Genomic DNA, 25,307 nt, shown 5'->3' on the forward strand with positions numbered 1-25,307 from the left:
AGTATGAGTACTATAATCACCTGTTTCCCAAAGACTAACACTTGAGAATACACCGCTCCAAGCCTTTTTGACAAGTCTGTAAATTCAATGCCACTTCCTCTTTAATCTTGTGATTAACAAGTGCACTAGAAGGCTGTCAATATATACACATACAATATGCAGTTTTATTTGAAAATGGTATCTGTCAGAGCAAAACAGACTCATGCAATATAGTGTCTCAGGGATTAATTACTGTTTACTTGAGTCTTCTCCTCCCTTCACTTAAATTATAACCATTTTTTTGCCAAGAAATCTTATTTTAAATGCATATGCAAAGGATTTGTATTATAGTGAATGCTTCATCTTCCAAAAAAGATGATGACTTAAAACTTTAACTTGATGCTGTAGTGAACTCTAACATGCACCCAACTGAAGGCTGCTGCACTGATCCACAGGTTTGTGTTTAACCATGAGGAAAGCTAGAGTATTCTTTGATACTAAAAAAAAAAATCCTCGTTAATACAGCAGAGCATAGCACCTAAGTATTTTTACCCGCCTAATTCTTTTCTTCCTCCGGCTGAAATTAACTAAACGATCAAGGAAGATGACTACGTAATGGCAAATGAAAGACTGCGATGCTTTCCCTCTCAAACAAAAGTAAAATCTGTAAAAAAACCCCAAGTCCCCTCTCCAGAGAACAAACCAAACCCCTCCACAATCCCTAATGTTCAAGTAACGTCTAGCAGGTTGTGGTTTGTAACCTGACATCTTTTCCCCATTTCCTTCTTTCTCACCAAATAGCTTTAGATATATCACAATGTCAAATTTGGTCTCCCTGGTTTTGCTGAAGGACTTTTCAATGTCTTCATTATTGAGATCAATGAACTCCTCTCTCAGGCTTCAGCAGAAAGAAGAGCAGCACTCTATCCTGAAGAGGGTAACCTTTCTCCCAAGTGTCCTTCACTCACAACCACTCAATTTCACAAAAATTAAAAAAACAACCAATCAACAAAAACCCAACAGGGATGCTGCCTGTGTATTTGACAGACAGGAAGAAACTGTGGATTGTTAGGCTACTCTCCTACCAATTAACAGAGCAGCTACTGCACTTACAAATGGGAGTAATATGAGCTGCTGTCCATGAGAGGCAGCTGCAGGTTCTCCTTAGGCAAACAACTTGTAGAATCATAGAATCATTTAGGTTTGAGAAAACTTCTAAGATCACCGAGTCCAACTGTGAACCTACTGCCAAGTCCATCAAAAAAACCTGTCCTTAAAGTGCAACATCTACAAGTCTTTTAAACATCTCCAGGGATGGAGACTTAACCACTTTCCTGGGCAGTCTGCTACAGTTCTTGACAACCTTTCTGGTGTAGAAATTTGTCATAATAGCCAATCTAAACACTCCCTCCCCCCAGCACCACTTGAGACTCGAGGCTGCTCCTTCTCATCTTAAATGAATACTGAAGTCTTAGAAACCAGCCTGACTCTTCAGGACAAAATAACCCCCCCCCTTCCCAAAAATGTCATGACAGAGCAAGACAACCAGCACACAGGAGACATACCTAGAAATTCATACTGTAGGTTCAGCAAATTACTGTAGCTATTTAGCTTTTATAAACAAGGAACAAAAAAGCATAAGGTAAGGTCAATACAGACCACATTCAACTGATCAGTAGGTACAGTAACTCCCACTTCGACCAAGACTTTTAACTAAGAAATTGAAATAACTCTTATCCCACTGTTTTGTCTCAAGCCAATAACAACCAGTAACATCACTGTGCTCTGTAAAATTGTTGGTGATTTTCCATGTTGGAAAGAGTCAAATGTTTCAGTTTCTTACACTTCTACTGGTGAAGAGTGAAAGAAAACTGAGCAGCAGAGCAAAAGAGACATTTCATTCAATCTAATTATTTCAAATAAATTTGTACCAGCAGGTTTCACTGTCCATTTCAGAACTCTGTCCTCTGGGCTGCTGAGATGAACACTGATAACCAGTGCTCATGAACATGAAATTTTTTGCTGGATTTGCTTACCACCGATAATCTTCATGGCACACCATGAAGAAAAAGGAAGGCAAAAAAAATGGAGAGCTAAGAATTTGTCTTCAGCTGTAAACAAGGAATTTGTTTAAAGACTATCAGGAACAACTTGTTTATTGTATTATATGCCTCAAAACAATTGCTGATGCAAATTATACTACAAAAAAAAAATTCAATATTTCTAATTTGTTGTTAAAACACAGCCAGTGCATACAATAGAAATATTAATGTTAGGCACTATCAATTTTGATACAGTTTGTAGTTTTTATATTCAAACTATTGTATGTGAGAAACATCTAGAAAATATACACAACTGTCAGAATGAATCAAATCCATTAAAGCATCTCAGTTTAAGGTTCTTTCCTAAATTTTGAATTAACATGAAAACACTGATGAATGATGGAAAACACCTACATGAAAGATTTGCATTGGTACTTGCTTTAAAGTTTGTATGTGCAGTGAATGCATTCTCAACATGAAATCTTAAAAAGATACTTGTATTTGTTATTTATGAGATTCCCATTGTCTCCTCCTAATATGTTCAAACTGCAAATTGCTTGTCTCTTTCTACTAAGATCATTAAGCATTACTGGTAGCAGTAAAAAAGCCTGTTCGTTATTTTTTATGGGAGGGTGGAGAAGGGAGGAAGAAGGCACTATGGTCCAGGCTCAGAGGAAAACAGGCATTAAATAAAAATTATAACAAATGGATTTTTTGGAGTGTGTACACAGCCATATGCCGCTAAACCTGCTAATACTTACATATATGCTTAATCTTACTACTTTGCGGAGTCGGATGCCTGGAACAAAATCACACACGCAGTTTTCAAGGTTGCACACATATATAAATACCACTGTGAAAAATCTGTCTTGCTCGTCAAATAATTTGCATTCAAGCATTCCAGTTTTAAATAAGCTTTGACAACTCACCTTAGAGCGATTAGTCAGAATTTAGAATTTGTGATGAGTATTAAGAAAAGCATTGTTTGTAACATAGTGTATGGATGCTATCTATAATTACCATAGCTGTTTCTTTCATGGCTATTTAATTGCCTACCATAATAATTTACAATCCATACGCAGCTGTGCATTCTGTACAAAAAAGTCTTGAACTGGATTGTATAAAAATGTCCAAAACCCCTAATATTTTCATATCTGGCTGTTCAGGTTCATATGGTGCCTCTCAAGAGTCTTCCAAATACGCTTTCACATGACAACAAAGCAAACCTAATAGACAACACAGATTAAGATTTATGGCAAATTTTCCTTTTTTTTAGAAGTTACATTACAAACTACATAAAGAACACATAATAGCAAGCTTACTTAGTGTAAAAAATACTTGTCAGTGAAGCTCCACTGGTGCATAATGCTTTGAAACCCGTGTTTCAAACAGAGAAAACAAGTACAAATCACAACCTTCACTAAAAGATACAATGTGTAAAGTATAGCTTGAAGCACTCTCTTGGGAAATGTAAACAATTTAAATATATAAAAATTTAGGTTTATGTGCCAAAATAAGCCTGTCTTTTCCAGTCTTGGAATCCTTGCCAATTTATACACCTTCTGCACTGATTTTTCTTCCAGCAGGAGCCAGCAGCATCTGCTGGAGGAAGCAAAGGGTTTTCCTCCCTTCCTCTATAGCAGGTCAAGGTTTGCTACAACCCAAAACCATCAAAAACAAGCTTACAGCAAAGGGGCTGCAAGCATTCTCTCTTCCTACACCTCTTCCCACACCATGTACTATGGATTTGTTAAGAAGGTGTCTTTCATTTAAGGGCTGCTGAATTCAATATCCTTCACTACTTGTCTTTTAAAGCTTGCTAATTTACAAAAACATATACTTTCTCATTAGTGGTTTCCAAACTTTCCCTGTAAGGCAAATGATCTGAATCATTCCATTTTATCATAATCTGAAAACATTAATACCCTGAGTATAATGTGTCATACTGGGGGTAAAAGGTGACTTTTCAGGTTTTCTACTGGCTTGTTGAAAATAGAGTTGAAGACAAGACTAGCTACCTGGCCCTGAGTATTTTTGGTAAATGAAAAAATGTAAAAATTTTTTCCTTCATTCAAAATGTTGCGAACAAATATTTTACAATGTTTATCTTAGAAGATCCTCTAAGATTACAATATTATGTTAGGAAAATCTACTTCATACACACAGCAAGACTCCTTAAAAAAGATGAAAAAGAGGAACAGTAAGATAATTACAAGAGGGCACAGGATTTTTTTCACCCCTAGTTTTACAGATGTTGTCTTCTAACTCCTCCAAACTGAAAACTATTTCAGAATATTAGGGAGTCATAAGAATATAAATGCAATAAAAGCACAAGCATAAGAGACCAACTAATGGGAAAGTCTGAATTCACCCTGTGGAAGAACTTTTTTTTTCATTGACCCAACAATTTGATAACATTTGAAAACAATGCCCTGGAGACATCTGTCAGACAGCTGCATCGGAGACAAAAGGTTCAGGTCTTAAACTTCAAAGTAGCTCTCTAGCTTCTTGAATTACAATAATCAAATTCAGATTTTTGAAGAGTAGTTGTCAAGAAATGGTAAAGGTATGAGTGGTTAATTAATGGTAAAGAAATGGTTTGTTTATCTACACATGCACACGAGATATACATAAAATATACCATTGATTCAGCCAAGAATACTCTACTGTTTTTACAGCTCTCTTAGATCTTTCAAGTTTCTAGAAGAAATTTTCTTTACAGAAGGAAAACGAGACATTTGATACGGTTCCTTGAAAGATAGGATCCAAAAATCTAAGTTGCTGTGGTGTAACAGGGAAAATAATCCCAAAGAGAAACTAACAGACAGGTAATAGCAAAATAGTGTACAAACAAATGCTTCCTCTATGGAGAAAGGTCCCATAGAGAGTTGTTACAACAACTATATGCACATAAGAAAAAAACTCCCAACACCCAAAAACAAAAAAGGGAAAAGGGACAAAACAAAAACAAACAAAAAACCAACCAAACAAAACAAACAAACAAACAAAAAACCAAACCAACCAACCAAAAAAAAAAAACTATCCAAAGAAAACCTTAATACTTTCCTTGAGATAGCACAATCGCGCTCAACGCTGCCGCCGCGCTACCGGACCCCGGATCCCGTAGGCCCGGCCGGGCCTCAGCTCCCCCACAGGAGCGAGACCCGCCACAGGAGTCTGCTGTCTCCAAACCTCACTGGAAGGAAAAACGGAAGAGGCTTCTTTCTTCATCTATTTATATGTTTGATTACATAAAGGAATAGGATGGAATACTTCCTTCCTTCCTTCCTAGTTGCCAGGAAGGAAGGCCTAGACTCAAAGCCATTACAATTACAAACACCAATTCTGCAAGCTCCTTAACTCATATAGGTTCAAACCATATAGGGTCAGTGAGCTGAAGCATCTCACCATGCTTAGTTCCAGAGCTGGTGTGAGGAGTGAAAGAAACGGCACAGGTCAGAGAATGGTATCTTTTGGTGGTGACAAGTTATTCAGGTTGTCTCCATTCTCTTCCATACCAGTGTATACAAAAGAACAAACATAGTTAAACATTCTATTAAGGCTATTAATAATAGTTACAAAACACTCATTTTTCTGGATAAACTCAGGAAAACTAATGAAGACTCAAGATATAACTAAAGAAAGTTTGAAAACCTATAGGTAAATGAAGATTGTTCACGTGCAGAAAGTGTTTTGTTTAGCTTGAAAAGCATATTTATTTAACACACAATGTTACTGGTTTATAATTGTGAAATGCACATTGTTTGAGGCATACAGAATAAAAATAGCTATCATATCCACTAAAACAATATTTCTACCTACACGCTTCCAAAACAAAATCTACTGCTTGTAACTTCTTCATAATAGCTGACTCTTCAAATCTAACTGTGGTTTGTTTCAAATATTGTATACTTATCAAATCTTATGTTCACAAATACTGTCCTAAAGAAATCACTTCCATATTATACATCTTTATTTACAGCAACCTCTGTAAATTAGAGAATTTTACAAGGAATGTATTGATTGCAGGAGATAATAATAAACGGGACCTGCGTTATCTACGTAGATTTTCCTCAGAAAAAGGATCAAGTGATAAAGTACTGTTGTGATTTGTAAAGGTCACATGCTGGCAGGTAAAATCAATCTTAATTTTGAGAATGGTGTAAGAATAAAAAAAAAATTCAATACCTAAGTGCTGGATTCTTAGGAATACCTAGCTTGAAAGAGCCAATCATATCCATAGCTCTAAGTAAGATATTCTGATGAATTCACTGTATCAATTACTACTTCTAAGACAGAAAACAGTGCTGTGAAATGTCTGTTTGCAGCAAGGTTAACTTTCTGTTCAGATACATTCTATCTCGCCATCTACCCTAGCTTCAATATTTTTTCCAGTATGGTGTTATTTTTACTACTAATAGAAAAATTGCTCATGCTAAAAAAAAAAAAATCAAACACAATTCAACAAAAATCTATTTGCATTTGGATTTCATCTATTTAATAATATTCTGTAAAGTGCATCTTGAACTTTGGAGAGAGCTTTTAAAACCAAATCTTTAAGCTTAAAAGAGAAATTCAGTGCAAGATAACTAAAGGACAGAGGACAGGTCTATCTCCTTTGCCCTGGTTAAATACGTTTCAAGTAGAAATGCCATTGAAATGGACACATAGAAGGCTATGGTTTAAGAGAAATACATGTGTTCTGTTCCTCTGAAATGAACAGTTCTTAGATTTGGGGGACCATGTAGAATTTTCCCAGTGTGAAAAATATTAGTTCTAGTTTCTTCATTTCATGAATACTCAGAAGAACATTCATCTGAAGCAACATTTCTTCAGAGATGTCTATTTTGTATGAACAATTTAGCAAAATATTACTGCAGTCTTTAGGCAAAGGATGCCTAGACAGGCTAAGTGAGAAACATTGCATATTTATTTTCTCAATTTCCCCAAGCTTACAGATTGTTCCATTAGTTTAATAAAAATATTTTGTTATTCTTTATTAATAAATACAGTAGAAATATTACATCACTAGGGATATTGCTACATTTATATTCTGTATGATGCTTGCTGAGGAGTCTGTGTGAGTCTCTTGCATAAGACTTACACCAAGTATGGCAGCAAGAAAGCACAAAGGAAAAAAACTACTTACGAATGTCTAATAGCATAACTATGAAAAACAAGTATCTTCCAAGTTCCTAACCCTTTAATAGAAGTTTTATGCCTTCCAGGAAAAAAAGAAAATAATCTTCTTAATATCAACACAAAGTGTTTGGTAGTCACTGATCCTGGTCACAAGCAGGCAGCAAGAACCCTAAGATAACTGGCATCCTTTTGTCCAGACTGGAGAAGGTTTATCCCTCTTACTTACTTGCAGATCCCAGATGGCCAGGTGTGGATGCCAACTGCATCAGCCTCCACCAGTACCTCACAGCCACTTAGCACTTTTAACTTTGCAAATGTGAAAAACATTGGGGTGTTTGCTAAGAGTGCTCCAAGTAACACCTGCCAAAGCCTGAGCATTGTTGCGAGTGCAGCTGCTGGACACTTCTACAGTGATACTGTTTATGAGAGCATCTTCCAGCAGATGGAAACACATGCAACATACACAGCTGCTAACTGTAGGAAAATCTCTCGCCCCTGTAGTAGAAAGTGAAGCACAGCAGAGGCTTCTCTAGAGCTGAGAAGACTGCTTACACTATTGATGACAAAGTGACGGCAAGCAGCAAAGCTTGGTACTCGCAACCCTGCCACCTACAAACCAGGAAGAGGGAGAACATGTTCCCAAGGACAGAGAACACACTGGTTCTGAACGAGCAAGGCAAGTAGCCAAGGAAGCTGAGCATTCAGCACTATTATCTGACAGTAAGAGGGGACTGCTTTGATGTGTATGATGTGCTGCCTTGACTGTCAGAGTAACCATCTTAGGGAAAGAGCAAGAACGAAGAATTAGGAGAGAAAAGAACTTGCATTTCCACAAGTACAACCCAGAAACTCAGCAACGGGGGGAGGGGGGGAAATCTAGTTCAGAAACAAAAAAGGGCTGTCACCAAGCAAAAGAAATCAATTTCCACAAAAGAATAAGGGAGGTGTTCAGCTAACCACAGTCCACTTCCTCTAGATGAGTATTCACATGTATAACATCCCATTCTAGACCAATAGTAACAATAGAATAAAACATTTTTCCCCCTTACACCAAAATGTAAAGTCAACATAAAACAATATTCCAGATTATAATAAGAAACCAACTTAATCTTAGTCACATATCAAACCTAAAATTTTATTTCTACCACAAGTCATTATTAAGGTAAGCTTAATGAAAATAATAAATATATGCCTACATTGACAGAGGCATCACAATTTCATACTCTGATTAAGACATAAATTTCTGATCCCCAACTTCTATTCCAAGACAGCTCTTAAGGATATCTTATTATTCTTGCCTTTAGATCAAAATGACAAAGAAATTATCATCAGAACCTTGCAGAATCTCTGTTAAAGATGCTTAAACTATGTTTCCATTCAAAAGAAGAACATTCATTCTGCAACTTAGAAGACTAATCCCAACAATAACTTCTCCTAACAATTACTTGCCTGCACTATGGCTGCTAAGAAGATACTAAATTACATCTGAAAAAAACCCCCTCCAGATCTCTGCATACTCCTAAAATATTGAAATACTATATATGATAGACAAAATATTAAAGTAGAAAAATGTTTCAACAAAAAATGAAATTTTAAACTTTCAAACAAAGTAAGAGACTTTAAGGTCTTCTCAGTAAAAATTTGTGTTTTGTATTTGAAAATTTGCTAACATTTTGTAACTGTTTAGACAGAATTAACTTCAAAACATAATACCTTCCAGAGCTACTCCCTGGTCAGTCAGTGAAGTCTAGCTGAATTTATCACAGTGTCTAAACACCAATGTGGACGGAACTGGTTTTCCTTAGTTCACATTTGAAGTTAAAACATTTTGACTGAAACAAACACAAGCCTCCAAATAGGCTCTGACCTTTGCATAACCAATCACCTCTTTTCAAGTTCTGCAGCTGTAGCCAGTAACAACTCGCTAATGAACAATTTGCCTGCATTCAACAATCTCCAAAGTGCCTCAACCCTCGACATTTAGAAAAAAACCCCACACTTTCTTTGGCTGGAATCTGATGGTAGGAACATTATATCAGCTCTATAGATGATGAGAGATGGTGAGAGCTGAAACGCTGTCAATATAGGTAAGATTCAAGTTCAGAGCTAGAGCTTTTGTTGCCGTTCACCTCTATGGCTATCACACAGCAACACAGCTTGGGATTTGTCCCCTTGCCTCTCACACCTTGCTTGTGGTGCAAGCTGGCAGCTTCCACTGCACTGCATACAGGCAAGGTGTTGTTTCCACAAAAAGCATCAGCTTCTAGCTCTCACCAGTCCCATATAAATACCTCTTTGTCAGGCAGACTGACTCTTTGAATGCAAATGCAAGCTGGGAATTAATTTTAAATTAGAGAAGACACTGAAAGGGGTACAAATCAGTGCATAAAGCAGTCACAAGGAGTTTGTAGATGGGATCTCAAATAGTCTTCTTTGATATCGGAACAAATCAAAGCTGTTTACAAAATATTTGCTTTTTGTCTTAGATCTGAAAGATACCTGCAACAGTAATGCAGAGATCATCCCGAGCAAAGAAACTTCAGGGGCTAAAACGAGTGGAGTAAACATTGATTTAAAGTCAAAACAAAATCAGCCATAGGCTTAATTGTGAATAGTCACTGCAGTAGCCATTAAAGCAGTCTTCCTAGGCGGTTCACTGAGTAAAACATGCATAAGTCTTACAAGACTGTTCCAGCAAAATGTCTATATCTTCAGAAGTGCTTATACGGAATAGAATGATGAAGGAGAGTTGCATCCTGCCCAAAGTGGATTCAGTTATCTTGAAACTTTATACAGAGAAATGTAGAAGCAGTAGGTAATAAGTGCTTTATCTTCTTAGTCACTAGACCTCTAGAACTGGCACTTTTTAAAGTCTGCCTAAATCGGTCAACAAGCCTCAGCATTGGACTTGGTAGTGTAGAAATACTCTTACAGCCATCACAGCAGAGGGAGTTCGGTTTTTTGTTATTCTCCAAAAGCTGAAGGACTGTATGTAATGTCATGCATGAATCACAGTAAACATACATACACTTGAAAATCTAACAAATGAAAACAACTGCAAACAACTTCAAAATTAAGTTTTAAGAAAATTATTCACCCAAATAACATGACAGCCTAAAAATTATTTTCAAGCAATATGCATTACTCAAGAGCTCCTATTAAAATACCTTTTACTAGTGTAACTAAAATCGGTGCTAAAATGAAGGAAAACACTTATATTTTGAAAGCAAAATATAAGAGACAGCATATTGATCCCTGAATTTGATTGGAAGCCAGCCAAGTTATAGAATAGTCAGAAGAATGAATACTTCTTTCATATGCTGGAAATACAGAAACAAAGAAGAGACAGAGAGAAATGAAACTGCCAAGACAGGAGATTCAGACTACAAGGTACTAAAAAAAAATGCCAGTGTTATATATATATTAAATATATATATTAAATCATATTTGTAAGTAGAGGAAAAACATCATTTGGGAAGTTCAGGATCAAGTATGCTACCAAGGTTATTCACAGAAAGTCTAAATAGCAACTATACAAGAAGAACAGTTGATTTGTCCTCAGGAGAAACACATCCATGTGAAGCATTTAGAGGGAAAGTCAACACCAGCAGGCAAGAAAACAGAGAAGAGTCATTAAAGGTGTCAAGAAATATGTACAGCTGAAAATCACAAGCACAGAACTGTCAGTTAGCAGCATAATTTAGACACAGTATATAAGAAAGAGCAAATGGTCAAGAAGTGACCCCTGTGAGAGGGACTCGAGAGAGCAAGGGTCTTGTCATATAAGAAATGAACAAATACACACCTTCTCTTATTTTTTAAGAGATGTGTAGAAAAATGTCCACAATAAAAGGATAGGGCAGTCAGTTGGATGAAAGATTTGTAGAAATATAGTGGTTATATAAGGAGGAGAAAATGAAAGAAATAATACCTGCACATAGAGACTGCATAGAATTCCTAACAGCAGGCATCATTATTATGACTTAGGTCAATCTCAAATGTAATTTCTTAATAACTACTATGGAAAAGACTATGAGTAAGGTCTAACACTGACTATCTTCTCTTTTCACTACCAAACAATTCATGATAAAAATGTTCCTTCACTGGAGGACCTTACATCATGCCTTTTACAGACATGACATTTAAAACTGTTATGAACTGAACAATCTAAGCCAACTCTTAGAAAGCAAAGCAGCAGGCAGGCTAGCTCACTCCAGGTACTGAGTACATTTATCCATTTATTTAAATTATCTAACTAGATAGAATTGTAAAGCGAAAATACCACTTGTCAGCACATATCAACTATAATTGGTGCTGCACGTTTCATAAATAAACCAAAACTGAAGACTCTATAAGCATCTGACTAACAACTCAGTCCATGCCTAAGTTTCTTCTCAGAGCCAGAACAGTTTCTAGATCCTCTCCTTGCTTCTCTCAAACTGAAGATTTGACAGAATATGCATAATATCTGAAAAAAACTAAACTGTCATCACAGGAAACACTTATTATATAAATGGTTAATAAATATATATTAGTATAATGATATAACAGTAAAAAATGGCTAATGAGAAAACAGAATGACATTATCAATGTCATACATATCAACGTACTCAAAACTAAAACAGTAGGACAATGTTGTTTTGTAAAGAAAGAAGTCTTAACTGATTGCAAATTTTTGTAACTTTTTTTTTTTTACTATGTAGATATTGGTCAAATATTAGGGGATGCTTAAATCTAAGCCTGGAAAACAGATCTACATTCTAAGCTTCATGTAACTCATATGACAATTATTTATGGCATATGAATGTTTGTTATGTCCTTCACATGGGATGGATTTGAAAACGGGAGAGTCCTCTCCAGTCTTCCAGTTCTTACATGAATTAAGCAGAGGCCATCTTAACAAGTGGGCTTGTAAATCCAAAAAGTACTGCATCCTTTTGCCAAAACTTTGTCTTCCAAAAAAAAAAAAAAAAGAAAAGAAAACAGAGTAGCAGAAGTTGCCTTTTATTGCTGAGATCAGGAAAATCAGAATAAAAAAAGAAACCTAGGAAGAGAAAAGAATTTAATGTTTTAAATCACAACAATGCATCATATGCACATCATTATAGAGCACATAAAAACATAACATCCTAATATGATTATATTTAAATGTTCTATAAGGATGTGCATACCATATCTTGTGATTTAAAACATTTTCTTTCCATTGAAGCAGCTCTACAGCTTTAAAACCTGCTGCAATTTTACATGTCTGCTACCTCTTACATTCTTCAACATCAAATGACAGAGTCTGCCAAATATTTACTTACTAAGAAACTTGGCAGAACTTGCAGGCTCTGATTTTATTATAGGATTGTAACTCTACATATAAGTTACCAGACCTTCTGCTTAGAATCACAACATCAAGAACTAATCTTAAGCAAAGGTTTTGTTCAATTGATTTTTCTTTGTCTAAACTCCTCAGCTTAAAAATCTTGATGCTTTGAAGCATCCAAAAATTGTTAACATTCAGTACACAGAATACATCTCTGCTGCATTGTCAGACTAAGACTCGCTGGACAAATAAGAAATACAAATGTTGCAGAAATACAGATATTTATATTTTACAGGACAGATTACTAGCCCTGCTTCAACTGGTAAAGACAAACACATGCTGAGCACTTATGCAAGAACCTAACATATAAATAAATGTTTAAGTACATACACCATACGCTATATATATACCTACAAGTATATATATAGCTACTCAGACATAATACTCTAAGAAACCTTGCAGAAGTAAATAAAAAGAACTCAAGATGTATGAATTAATATTGCTTATTTTCAAGTTTTAAACAGGTTTCCAAGCCAAGCATGAAACTGGGAGTGTAACATATTGCTCTGAAAACACTGAATAAACCAGCAAAGGGAGGAAAGTTTGTTAAAAACATAGATAGTGTCATATGCCACAAGTGGGGAAGTAGCTTTGCCAATGTTTGAAAACCAGTAGCACAGCCCTGCAAAAAACCCAACCCTGCAAAAACCCAAGTTTCTTTTTGTCAAATACTATTTCAAGTCAGCTGATCTTGAGAAATAGAAAGAATAGCTAAATTATCTTTCATTCTCTAATCACAGTGGAGAAAGAAATTTAGTAAGCACAAGATTAGTTTATGTATCACTAGCAATAACTCAGCAAACCTTCTCTACCCATTGTAAATGCAGTGTTAAGTGTTAACAACTGTTTCATTTTCAAATTGAAATGGTTACTGCAAAACAGATGAAAGAATGCATCTAGCATTTTTTCATGGATGTTATTTACAGTATTTCTTGGTAAAGAAAATGCCTGCATAACATATACAGCTTTGCTATTAATATACCACAATTCTCCAGTTTCTTTTCAGGTATAGTAATGTTTGCCTCAAGAAAACCCCAATCTCCCTATTTTCTACCAGAGTCTCAACAGGTTCCATAGTTAAAGACATTGAAGAGTCTCCTCTTCCATGAAAAAGGCTAGAGGAAAACTATGAACTGTGGGAGACCAGGAGAGGTTTGATTATGAGCAGCGGAAAAAAGAAATAGATATATGTGAAGAGATTTGCGGTACCCCTGAGGACAACACCTTTTCTGCATTTAGATGATGAAGGCGACTGTTGAGACTCTGCATTTGTGTTCATGTTCAATGTTAATTGTATTTTTACCCTTTATTGTACCCTATTCCCTGTTTTTTATAAAAATCCTCAGTACTCTGTACCCCAGTTTATGTCCTTCTCCCTGATTGGCTCATAAGTGTCGCATTGCAGTAACTCATTATTTAGTAATCCCTTATTTGGTTAGTGCCTCCCTTTTTTCTCCTTATATGGTCTGCATCAGCATTCTCCTCCCTAACTCCTCCTACTTTTCCAGCACCTTCCATTCCCTACCCTTTATAAGATGGCTCCTCCCTTCAATAAAGGTCCATTTCATCCTCTATCTCCGAAGTGGAAGAAACCTTTTTTCCCCTGGGCTGCGTCAATGAACAGCAGAGATATCCCTCTCCCATCTTCTCTTCCTCTCTGCCAATGATTTCCATGAAGTCATGCTACTAAATAAATGACCTGTTCAGATGGGCATTCCCTGTTTTTTGGACAACTGACCTGCATAACAGCACTTCTGTAAAATGACCTGGTGCTAAACCCTTTCCTGCTTCCTCCATGTCAACTCCTGTGGTTGCAGGGTGCCATCCGTTCTGCAGGACCAGAGGTGTACAGGAACAAGCTGTGTTCCAGCACTCCCAAACACAGTGACTCCACTCTCACAGCATGCAGCACAGGGACTGGCAGTGTGAATCAAAAACTGATAGTGTCTCACTACAAACACATGGATTTCAACTGCTGATGTGAAGAAGTTAGATTTATGGAAAACTGAAGAGACCGAAGCCCATTATCTTTAATCCTTCCCAGTAAAAGAACATATATCAATATGGGAAGGACAACTAAGCAGTCACCTGAAATACAATTCATCTTTCACTTCCATTGCTCCCTGCAGAAGAAAAGCAAGTTATACTTCAGTCCTAGAAGTTTTGAGGGATTTCACAGATATGTGTATTCTTTCAGTTTGTTTAGTGTTTGTTTTTCATAAGAAAACTTTTCATCATGACAAATTAGTAAGTTGATGGCAAGATAATTCTGTTTGATTATCACAACAGTATTTTAGTTGGTCAAACCTACGTCCTGAGGACCTCGCTGCCACTGTCCAAGCTCACTCAGCCCCGGCAGATGAACCTTAGGATTAAAGGGTGGGCTCAGTTCAGCGCACACTGTGTCTCATCTAAGAAAATCCATTGCGCAGGCTTGAAGGCCTTACCCGCATTTGCAAAGCCCTGTATCACCACTGTGCTTGTAAAAATGTGGGTTGAGACCTTTCCCAAACCTTTGTTTGTGAAGACTGGCCATGAATTTTAGTTGTTAGACTGTCAGCCTTCATAAATTAAAGTTATTCAAAGAAAGGATAACTAGCTTAAAAAATAAATACATTGGTAAGAAACAATCAATCAATCACAGAGAAATAAAACAGAGGCTAAGAGGAGGATGATACTTTCAAGAGAGGCAAGCAATCCTCAGAAAGAATCTCCTTTAATACCTACATTTGCTAGAAAGCATGGAACTAATTATTGTTCCAATATACATAATGTATTCAGAGACGTCAAATAACAGACATTACTACCTGGCATTTTGAGCCCAGTTGTTGAAGTATACTGATTGTAAGCATAAATGTTCACATTACAAAACAGACAGATGGTCTGCTTCACCAGAAACATTACAGTCTGACATTTGTTATCAATTGTACTGACTTAATACTAATGAGACTAAATGGAGACAGATTTGCAAAAATCTGTCTCAGGAAGATGTATGTGTGCCTTTAAAAATGTTTTACTTCAGATACATCATGCTAGGTACCAAGAGGAATAATGATATATTTTAATATACAGTAGCACTCTTACATTTGGGCAGAGTTTTCAGGCCAGTAACCAAAATCTATAAGAGAATAAATTTATTCAGGAAAAGAAGCAGAGGTGATGTTTCAGGAACTCTGCCATAGCAGCAAACAAATCAAGATTAAACTTACTTTTTATGACATTATAAAATACCATTATACCCATTACTGAGACTTTTGTTCACAAGTACAGCAATTTTAAGATAAGCACCGAAAGGGTAAGTTACATTTGTTCTTCAAATGCCAAAGTGCTGTGCTTTTAGTCAGTGTGTCCCTGCTGATCGCGTGCTCACTGCAGGCAGGGGAAAGAAGGAAGAGCCACTAGGTCCCCTCCAACACGATGAACTACCGGGAACCCAGGACGGGTTAAGCAGCACAGCCTGCCCCATCACAGTCACTGGCTGCATTAGGAACCATGGTATAAATCCAAAATCCAGACTGACAAACATTAAACAAGGGGCATAAATATCAGTGCTTTCTCAAGCCTAACCCTTCTCCTTAGACTTGTTCTTCTGCATGCAACTGCTTCAGGTCTTCAGAATTATTGAGGCTGGCTATGTTTCTCATAATGATGAAGTACTGAAAGTGTTACTTCTAAGTCAGTGTCTGGCCATCAGCATTTCTGTGAAGTGACCAGATTAGTATCTCTAAGATTTTTGCTGTTATGAATTATGATAAAGGATACTGAATCTTAAAAGCATCTGTTCAAATATAAATTAACAACAAACACGGTGCTCTTGCAAAAAGGTTCTGAAAGATGGTCAAGGCACTATTTTAAAATTAATTCTTATAGCTAAATATGGTGCTGTCTTAACAGCAAAGCAGTGGGGCAGGGCATTCAGTGAACTCCTGACCTGCAACTAACGCAAAGGATTGACTGAAAACGCAATGGTCTCCATAGCATAAGCACTCCTTGTCTAGCAGGGCATGCCAAGGCATGGACACAGAGCCTATACAACAAACCAACACCACAGAAGTTCCTTGCTTGTTTTGCTCCCTTCAGATACTTTCCTTCCTGTTTTGTTTCTTCAGCAACACCACATTAGGATCAATTATACAGCAATTCGTTACTCCCATTAATTACACAGCATCAGTTCCATGAATATTTCCAAGTTTATTCAAATTACTCTGAGTAGAAGTACAATTTAAGACTGAGGTGTAACAACACAGCATTAGGTTACAATTTGGTTGTTTCGCTTCAATTTGTGTCAGACACCAAAACTTGAGAACTGATTCGGACAGGCTAATAGTGAACATCTGGATTTCTTCTTTTATAGCCAGAACTGTAAATATGATTATTCACTCATTTACTATTTCATCAAAAGCCAACGCCTGTTTGTTATCCAAGGATAGAATATTAGGGGCTTTATTATGAAGCAAAAATTTATTTGTTTCTAATCATCCATATACTATAACAAATGAATATAGCCAATAAAGGGGTGTTTAAAATAAGTCTTTTAACCTAACTTGTCTATAGGCTATTGATAGAAAACATATGCAGTTGTATTTTTCATTGCTTGGAAAAACTTATTTCGGCTAAGATTTCCAGACCCTATGTACTGAAGGGCAGACATTAAATATTACATTTTCCCAATTTTGTAGCATTTTATAGCAAAGACATGGTCATTGCCAGTAACTTCTAAAGTAAGATTAAACCCAAGATTCTATTCCTTGCACAGATTGCTGTATTAGCATACTGCAAAAAACATGTACTGTACTTCAAGCTGAAATAAAAATGCCTCTGGTATAAAGAAAATTTAAAGTAAAGTCAGCTGTACATGCTGTAACACACCTTCTCTGAAGCTTCTACACTGAAACGCAAAACACAAATTAACTGTCATGTTTAAGCAATTATCGTCTATCAAAACGATCAAAAAGCTAATTTACACAAGAGATACAGTAGATACATTTCCAATTCCCCCTCTAGCTTCCCTAAGACAGTGTAACTGATCTAAACAAACACAGTCAATCATTTGCAGGGTGAGAAGAGTGTTTTTAAAAAATTATTATTTATTCTTAAGTAAATGGAAGAAGTGTGATCTTGCCTAAAAGGAAGAGACTGAAAATACACAAGATATGTCAGTGAATGTTTCATTATATAGGGATGTCATCCAGATCAATATCCTACTTTTCACTATTATAATTTTTTTTCTCACAGAAAACTGATAGCACAAACAGATACTATTCAATTTTCCAAAAAAGCTTTTAACAGGGTAAAGAGCAAACTAAGTGGAGAGAACAAATTTTGGATTCAGTCTCCTGAATTTGCCTGTTGTGAGTCTTATTTGTTCAATTTTAATACTTTAAAGTGACTTGTTGCAATAAATTAATATACCTACACACATATACTTCATATATTCTCTCTCTCTTCTGCATGCAATATGCAAATTGCACTAAAATCTACGTACAAAAGAACAAAGTCTTTTTGTTACTAAAAATATCTCTCGTGGAGATATGAACTGTGTTTTCTGTTGTATTTTTTTTTGTTTTCCCTCATCCCTCCATGCATACAATTGCATTGCCTCGTATTAGCATTGTATTGAACCCACAGTTTTTTGACTAAGGAACAGAATACAATGGATAATTTCCATTCCAAAATTCAGAAAATTAAACTATTTGTAAATTATTTCTTTTAAATTGAATTGGGCATTTAAATATCGTCATATGTGAGACAGTAAATATATACATTTTTTTTAATTGCTAAAGAGACACAACAGGTTTTGGGGGGGTTTTTTGTTTGTTTTTTTTAAATCAAAACAAAACCCATCAATTCCACCACCTCCCCAAAATTGCTGTCACTGTCCTTATGAAGTAGTGATTTTCAAATCTTGGATCAGACAGAAGCGACTGATGTAGTGATGGACCAGTGCACCATTTTATATACCTTCAGCTTTGGTTTTGGTTAGAAGCTAAAGCAAGACAATAATAAAATAGGTTGTCTTCTCTAGAAATGAAAGTAAAACCAAAAATCTCTAAGAGTCATAACAAATTTTACTTATACCTGTTAGTAAACAGTTAAAAGATAAAAATCTTTGATATGAAACCCGTTTTGTTTCCTATAGAGACACAAAATCTATTGCTAAACCCTGAATGGTAGACAGTCCTTTTCAGAAAACCTGAATCCATTTTTTTTTAATATTGACATACACTTGAACCACCTTTCTTGGAGACACACACCTTAACAGCATACAAATTAGCAGCATGCAGGTACTTGAACCAGTGCTTGCAAATCTGAGAGTAAGCATGCACATTAGTTATTGCTTTGCACAGACAACAGCACTTCCCTCCACAATCTCTAAGAACTTCCTTCAGCTCTTATGGCTGTTTGAAGAAAAATGTACCTGGAAGGAGATGGTTCTGGGAAAACAACAGTTAAAAGTTCTGAGATATGAAATAAGAAGTTTCCATAGACTTCTTAGACTCCTTCACACTTTACTGACTAAATACATAGCAAATCAGTTATGACAATTTGTGGTAAACTTTCACTACGTTCCCAAAATACAGAGGCTCAATTTTGAAATTTGATCGATACTTACACCATCTTACATACCAAGTTAATTGGTAAAAATGCTGCAATATATTCCTTGAGACTGCTCTGAAGAAATATTAAAGTATTTGTTACCGAATGCGAATAAATCTGCTGTTTGCAAATACTGATGATGGTTAATGGAAGTATTAAGTTGTTAGAAGAGTTACAAAGTGAGTTACGTGAGCATGTAAACAGGATGAAAATAGAACTAAAAATATTGTACTGAAACCAGGAAGGCATAATTTAGATACACACGCAAAATGCAAAGTTCTTTTCCCTCTCAACAAGAGAAATATTAAAATATATAGGTCATATACAAAAAAGCAACTTTAACAACAAAGTGACTGCCGTGCAGTTTTGCAGCAGTAAGATAGATATCACAACCACATACTCTTAAAAGGCCACTATTTAAAAATTTTGCTACATTATGTTACTAAGGACATCTAGCAGTCTGCAGATCTCATGCATACATAAGAATCAATGTTGCAAACAAAAAGCTAATTAAAATCTGAACAAAGACAACTGAAGACAACTGTACATTTTATATATTCTTTAATTAAGACCTATTGCCTATTTTATGATCTATGATCCTGGCAAAACTCTGTGATTTGCACAATAACACCACCTGCACATCAACCACTGTCATTTTCTAAACCAGAAATGTGCTTATGTATTTCTACAATAAGATTAAGATTAGTTTTAATGGAACTTTACACACGTATAAGCCCACAGCAATGCTAAAAGCAACAATGTGTGTTCTGCTGCTTCTGCCCAGGTCTGTGCACCCCTGCCCCTTATCCCATCCCACAGTTTGGGGTGTCGCTGTTATAAGAGCTCACCAAGTCAGTTTTAACTTGGGTCCATTCCCCTGCCTGTATCTGCATCCAACCACTCAATGCTCGTACAGGCAAGTAGAGGCACAGGCAGGGACTCCTGCAGTGTTCATGAAACTGTGATCCTCACCCCATAACCTGGCTTCATCATCTGAATCTAGCAAGCATTACACAGTGAATCCAGACCTGAAAACCGTTTCTGATGTAACCGTCACTTTTTGCTCAAGTATTCATCTTCTCCCAGCAAAAACACCATAAAAACTTAAAGAGGCCAGACAAGCACTGCTCTTTCTCCTCTTGTGTACTCCTGCTCTTCTCCTGTACTGCTGACCTTAAGCATTTACCAGTGACATTCAGGTGCATAATTCCGGTTTCCATACAAAATCAATTTGGAGTTGTGGTAGCTAGATTTCTACTGTTTAGCTCTTATTCTCTTCTTTACAACCAGAGCTAGGCATCATTACCAAAGGCATTTCAGCTTTACTCATACAAGCTAGAAAATGTCATATTATCATACTGGTCTGAAACTTGGATCTTGTGGAGAATGCGAAGTAAAAATTCAGTCAAGGGTGGGAAGCTGAACAACACAGTAATCATTGACACACAAATACATATATATTTGCCACCCAAATCTGCATGCAGTGGTGAAAAGCAGATGAAGGAAACAGAAAATAAATCAATTACTGCACAGGAAAGAAGTGCACCTTGGGAATTAGGACTATGGAAAACAAGCTCACTAAAGCTGCCAGCAACTATCTGAATATATTTTTTTCTTTTCACATTATGAAAGGTGAGACAATATCATAGGCTTCGTCACTGCTGAAAGGCCACTAGCAGTTTGGAGTGATGAAAACCCTTTGAGAGACAGTAGTTGTAAGGTAGAATTACGGAGACTTGATAGATCTATCTATGATTGATATAAAACTAAACATACTACTAATAATATATTTTCAGGTTGTCATGTGTGTGAATTCATAAAGGGAATTCAAGGGACAGTTTTAAACTCAATATTGCTATTAGAAATCACACATGTACATTATGAAGCATCCTCTGGCTAAAAGGCAAGAGTCTTCTTATCAAAAAAAAATCTCAAGTTATGCTTTATCCTGTCCAGTCACAGTAATTATTGCAATGATTTCCCTTCCTCTTTTACTAGGGAAAAAAAAAATCCATGATCTTAATTGATTCTTTAAAGAGAAACGACATTCTGGTACCATCTGATTGTTTTAGCCTAATTTTTCCAGAAAAATAATGCTATTATGAGAAGACTAAACAGAAAAGCATAAAATCTGAACCACGTTTTCCACGTTCTATCAAATTTTGCAAGACACTTGATGTCTCAGATATGAATTTCACAGAAGTTAGAAACTTTACAGAAAAATAAGACCCAACACAGCAACTCTTCAGGGAAAAGTAACCACAGCTTAAAGAAAAAGCAATCTACTAGCTAATCAGAATTCAGGTTCTGTTTCTTGAAACCACAAGCGTGATGCTCCTAAAAAAGCCAAAAACCATTGAGAGAGACTGAAATGAATGGCGCATTTGAGGGACATGGCAGGGACCTGGGGTACCTGACACTGGACACTAAAATACATAGGATAGGGAACAAACCTAGAAAAAAATACAGGTTTTAAGTCTACTACTCATGAAACAACTCCATGCTTATGGAGTATTCTCAAGCCATAGCACCTAAGAAAGAAAAACAAAAGAACATTTGAAGAGCAGATACATATGAACATACACATAGGTAATTTGAGTAAGTCAATACCAATTAAACAAAAGGGATGAAAACCACTGCAATTATTACTGTGACTGGACAGCTTTAACTATCTTGGGAGCATGCAATATAGCAATGTAGATTTGTGCTGAGGTGCCTAAACAAAAGACAGAGCATATCTCTTTTCATCAAAATGTCCAATATGATAAACATTAAAATAGAACAGTGGAAAAAAACGCTCACCGTTTATTCTTCATACAAGTAAATATTATTTGTATATGTGGACTGTAAGCACACATGCATCCTTTTAAAGGTCTGGCTTTCAAAGTACATTTCATTTTTTCCCCCTTCCTCTGAGAAGAAAATATCATTGAAAGAAGTAAAGAAGTCCAATAAAATAAGAAATAGAATAACTGATGTCCCCCAAAATCTAGAGCAGATATAAATTATTGTTAACTCATATTGTAAATTGGCTGTCCACTACAAGCTTTCAGAGTAATGCAACAAGGAAAAAAACATTTTTCAATCACTGCCATCCATCAACTTGGTAAACAAGTACAATGTATACTCTGCCATCTGCTAGCTATTAGTCTGTGTAATCATAAAATATCATGTAATGTAATCATAAAAAACACTATTATTACCTACTCTTTCAATTTATAAGCAAATATTTCTATCTGTCAAATGATTTTATGCTAGCATGAGGCTTGAACCTCTTGCACTGCTTACCATCAATCTAGTTGTCAACCTCAGATAAGTCTGTCTCTTTATCAGTCCTCCTACATTTGGGAAATGCTCAGCATGGCAGTACTCTATCCAATCCCAGAAAAAATCACATGAAGAGAAGGGTCAGTAAATGATCCAGCTGTCAAGGACCTGAACAGTTTAACAACAATGGCTATGAGAGTCACTGCTCTTGGTCAGAGTGACTTAGATGCAGCCAAGAAAGAAGAGAATTCTCAGTTCTAAGATTATTTTTTTCTGCACCATATTCTATTTACCCCTGATACTCATCTTTAAACATATCTGTATGAAGAAGAACCCTAGAAAGTAACAGTTTTCTCAAATTATATCTTTTAATGGTAAAGTAGAAACAGATTTAATTTAAAATGTTTAAGTCAGAGGAGTAGTGCTTTTTTCATACATTTCCAACCAAAACTATCCATTAGAAAGCAAACGTTAATGCACAACTCTGTGCAGGGAAACTGGTAACATTTTTCAGTTATATGTATTAGTAAAGTATGTTTGAGCAACAGTACTGATCTTATTCCTAGAAATTTCTTAATGTACTGGAAAGTCATCACATAAAATAACGTTCACTATTTTCACTAGCTCACAGAACTTGCTAGAGATATTACACCTTCAGACCAATAGAAACAGGAGGTCCAGTTGTTTAGAGCTCAGACACCTATTCCTTAAGTATTTTTAATTTATGGCAGAAAAAATTAGGTTTATGACAGTGAACACTCTGCTTAAGGAGATTCTTTTTTCGACCAGCTAAATAACAAAAGGAAAGGTAATAGTGTAAGTGATACACAAGCCATTATTTCAGATGCACGACTCCCATTTGTTCTCACAGGTGATTCTCTGCTAACTTCAGGGTTAGAATCTATTTCTGAAGTGACTGAACCAAGTTGAACAGCATAACAAGGGAACACCTGGCATTTTGGTGGCCTACAAGTGTCATTGTAAACTAAAAGAGTAACTTTTAAAAGATAAATTGACCCACTGTGCAAAGATTGACTTTGGAACTCTGAATGAATATGTGTCTCAAGCTGCAGAAGTATCTTTTCTTTCTTTCAATCAGCTGTTTCACAACCAATTTCCTTATTACCTGTCAGAAACCTCTATTTTCTTTCACGTCTTGGCCAGTAAAATTATGTCATATTCCACGAAGATTATCACTACACTTTCAAGGTATGGTCCAAGGTCCCAAATCAATTAACAGTGTAAGAACACAGCCAAAGGGATAGGAGAGAGATTATGCTCTTAAAACAGAAGTATGAAGTCCATGCTACTGGAAACAGCAAGCCTCATGCCACCTTATTGCTTCTTGGGGTAAACACTTGAACCCCTGTAGCAATCACCACTCAGTCTGGTATGTGGTGCTGCTGTAGTAGGTTGGTTTCTTGGATTTTTAGACCTTCCTTAGCAACGGGGTCAGAAATCTAAGGAAGTATTCCATATCATCCCTTTCCGTAACACAACATATAAAAAGGCGCAGATAAGAGAGTTCGCCCTCTTCGCTCTTCCTGTGGCTGAAGACGACAGGTCCCTCTCGCAGACGGCTTTGCTTGTATAGGCCAGGGCCTGCTGCTCAAACCTGCCGTTATCTCTGTTCCATTCGGGAGGCGTGGGGAGTTAGTTCTGCTGTCCCGTTCAGGGAAGTATTTAATTAGGTTTTTTTATTTATTCGCTAGCTTTCTATTGAAGGTGTATATTTAGAAGATATTTGGGTTTAGTTCTTTTATCCCTATTTTCCCCCTCCCTTTTCCCTTTCCCCTTCGGGAGCTCCCTATTATGTATAATATATTCAAATTGTATATATATAATTGCAAATATATGTAATATATATATATATTTGATATAATCCCATTTCGTTCAGACTTCTTTCAGTTTTTTTTCTGTGGTTCGTTTTTTTGCCTCGCTTGAGGAGAGTGGGAGGGGAGAGGAGACAGCTTGGACTTGGCTGGAGAGCCAGGCCAAACTGATACAGCTGCCAATTCAGTTTAGGAGCCCTCTAAGAGTAACAGAGATCTTCCAAACTACTGAAACAAGGATTGAACTCAACCAGATCTTTCAAACAATTTTTTCTCCTGAATCTAAACTTGTCATCTTCTCCAGGTGTTGATTAAACAGTTGTGCAGTTTGTATGGCAGACTGCTGCAATGGAGAAGAATTAAGAGTTCAAGAACCACGCTTAAAACTACATGTTGCAAGGTGATCATCTAGAATTTATGGAATGAAATGTGTATGATTTCCCATTGAAAGCTAGATATTAATACATAAACTGAGATATATTCTTTCAGTTTCAGGCATTTTGATGCAACCTTTAATTATATAATCACATATTTGCTACAGAGTTCATGACTGATACCAGAGGAAAACAGTACAAGACTGATGCTTGCAAACACAGTTTCTCAACTTCCTAAATTTTGTGTGCCTATTGTACTTGACTTTGATGTCTAAATTTATTATATATAGTATTTATGAGATTTAACAATTAGTGCTGTCATAAAAATATGTGCATGAATAACCAAAATGAGATAGTGATATTAAGGTGGTTTTCAGTCTGGAAGAGGTTTCGTTTCCTAGGATGCGCCCTATAAGTCTATTCAGCTTGACCACTAATACCACTATCTTTACATCACTGACAGGATAAATTTAAAGGAAGTCTCCAAAAGCAAAGGCATTTCCTTTCTTCTGGATCAGTTTTGTAACTATGCCATATAGTATATGACATAAATAAAGGAATTTAGTGACTCACAGAAACTGAAGAAGACTTCAGTTAAGTATTGTGCAGTATTTTTCAGTTGAGCACAGGCACAAGGAGAGAAATAAGTTGGGAGGAAAACATAAAAATCACAAAGAAACATAAACAACACACCAACAGCAAA

General features: G+C 36.2%; 1 protein-coding gene across 8 annotated transcripts in view; it reads right to left on the reverse strand.

Moving 5' to 3' along the window:
* TENM3 (teneurin transmembrane protein 3) overlaps positions 1-25,307 on the reverse strand; it is a 1,309,047-nt gene that overhangs the window by 333,466 nt on the left and 950,274 nt on the right. The window contains exon 1 of one of the 8 annotated variants that reach the window (XM_032684678.1): positions 5,430-5,453. The exons of 6 other annotated variants lie outside the window; for them this stretch is intronic. The gene's annotated coding sequence lies outside the window, so the exon portion shown is untranslated. Of the gene's footprint in view, positions 1-5,083; positions 5,109-5,429; positions 5,454-25,307 lie in introns of those variants that run through there. One more of the 8 variants, XM_032684677.1, reaches the window with a different exon arrangement.

The sequence above is a fragment of the Chiroxiphia lanceolata genome, chromosome 4, assembly GCF_009829145.1.
Source record: "Chiroxiphia lanceolata isolate bChiLan1 chromosome 4, bChiLan1.pri, whole genome shotgun sequence".
NCBI lineage: Eukaryota > Metazoa > Chordata > Aves > Passeriformes > Pipridae > Chiroxiphia > Chiroxiphia lanceolata.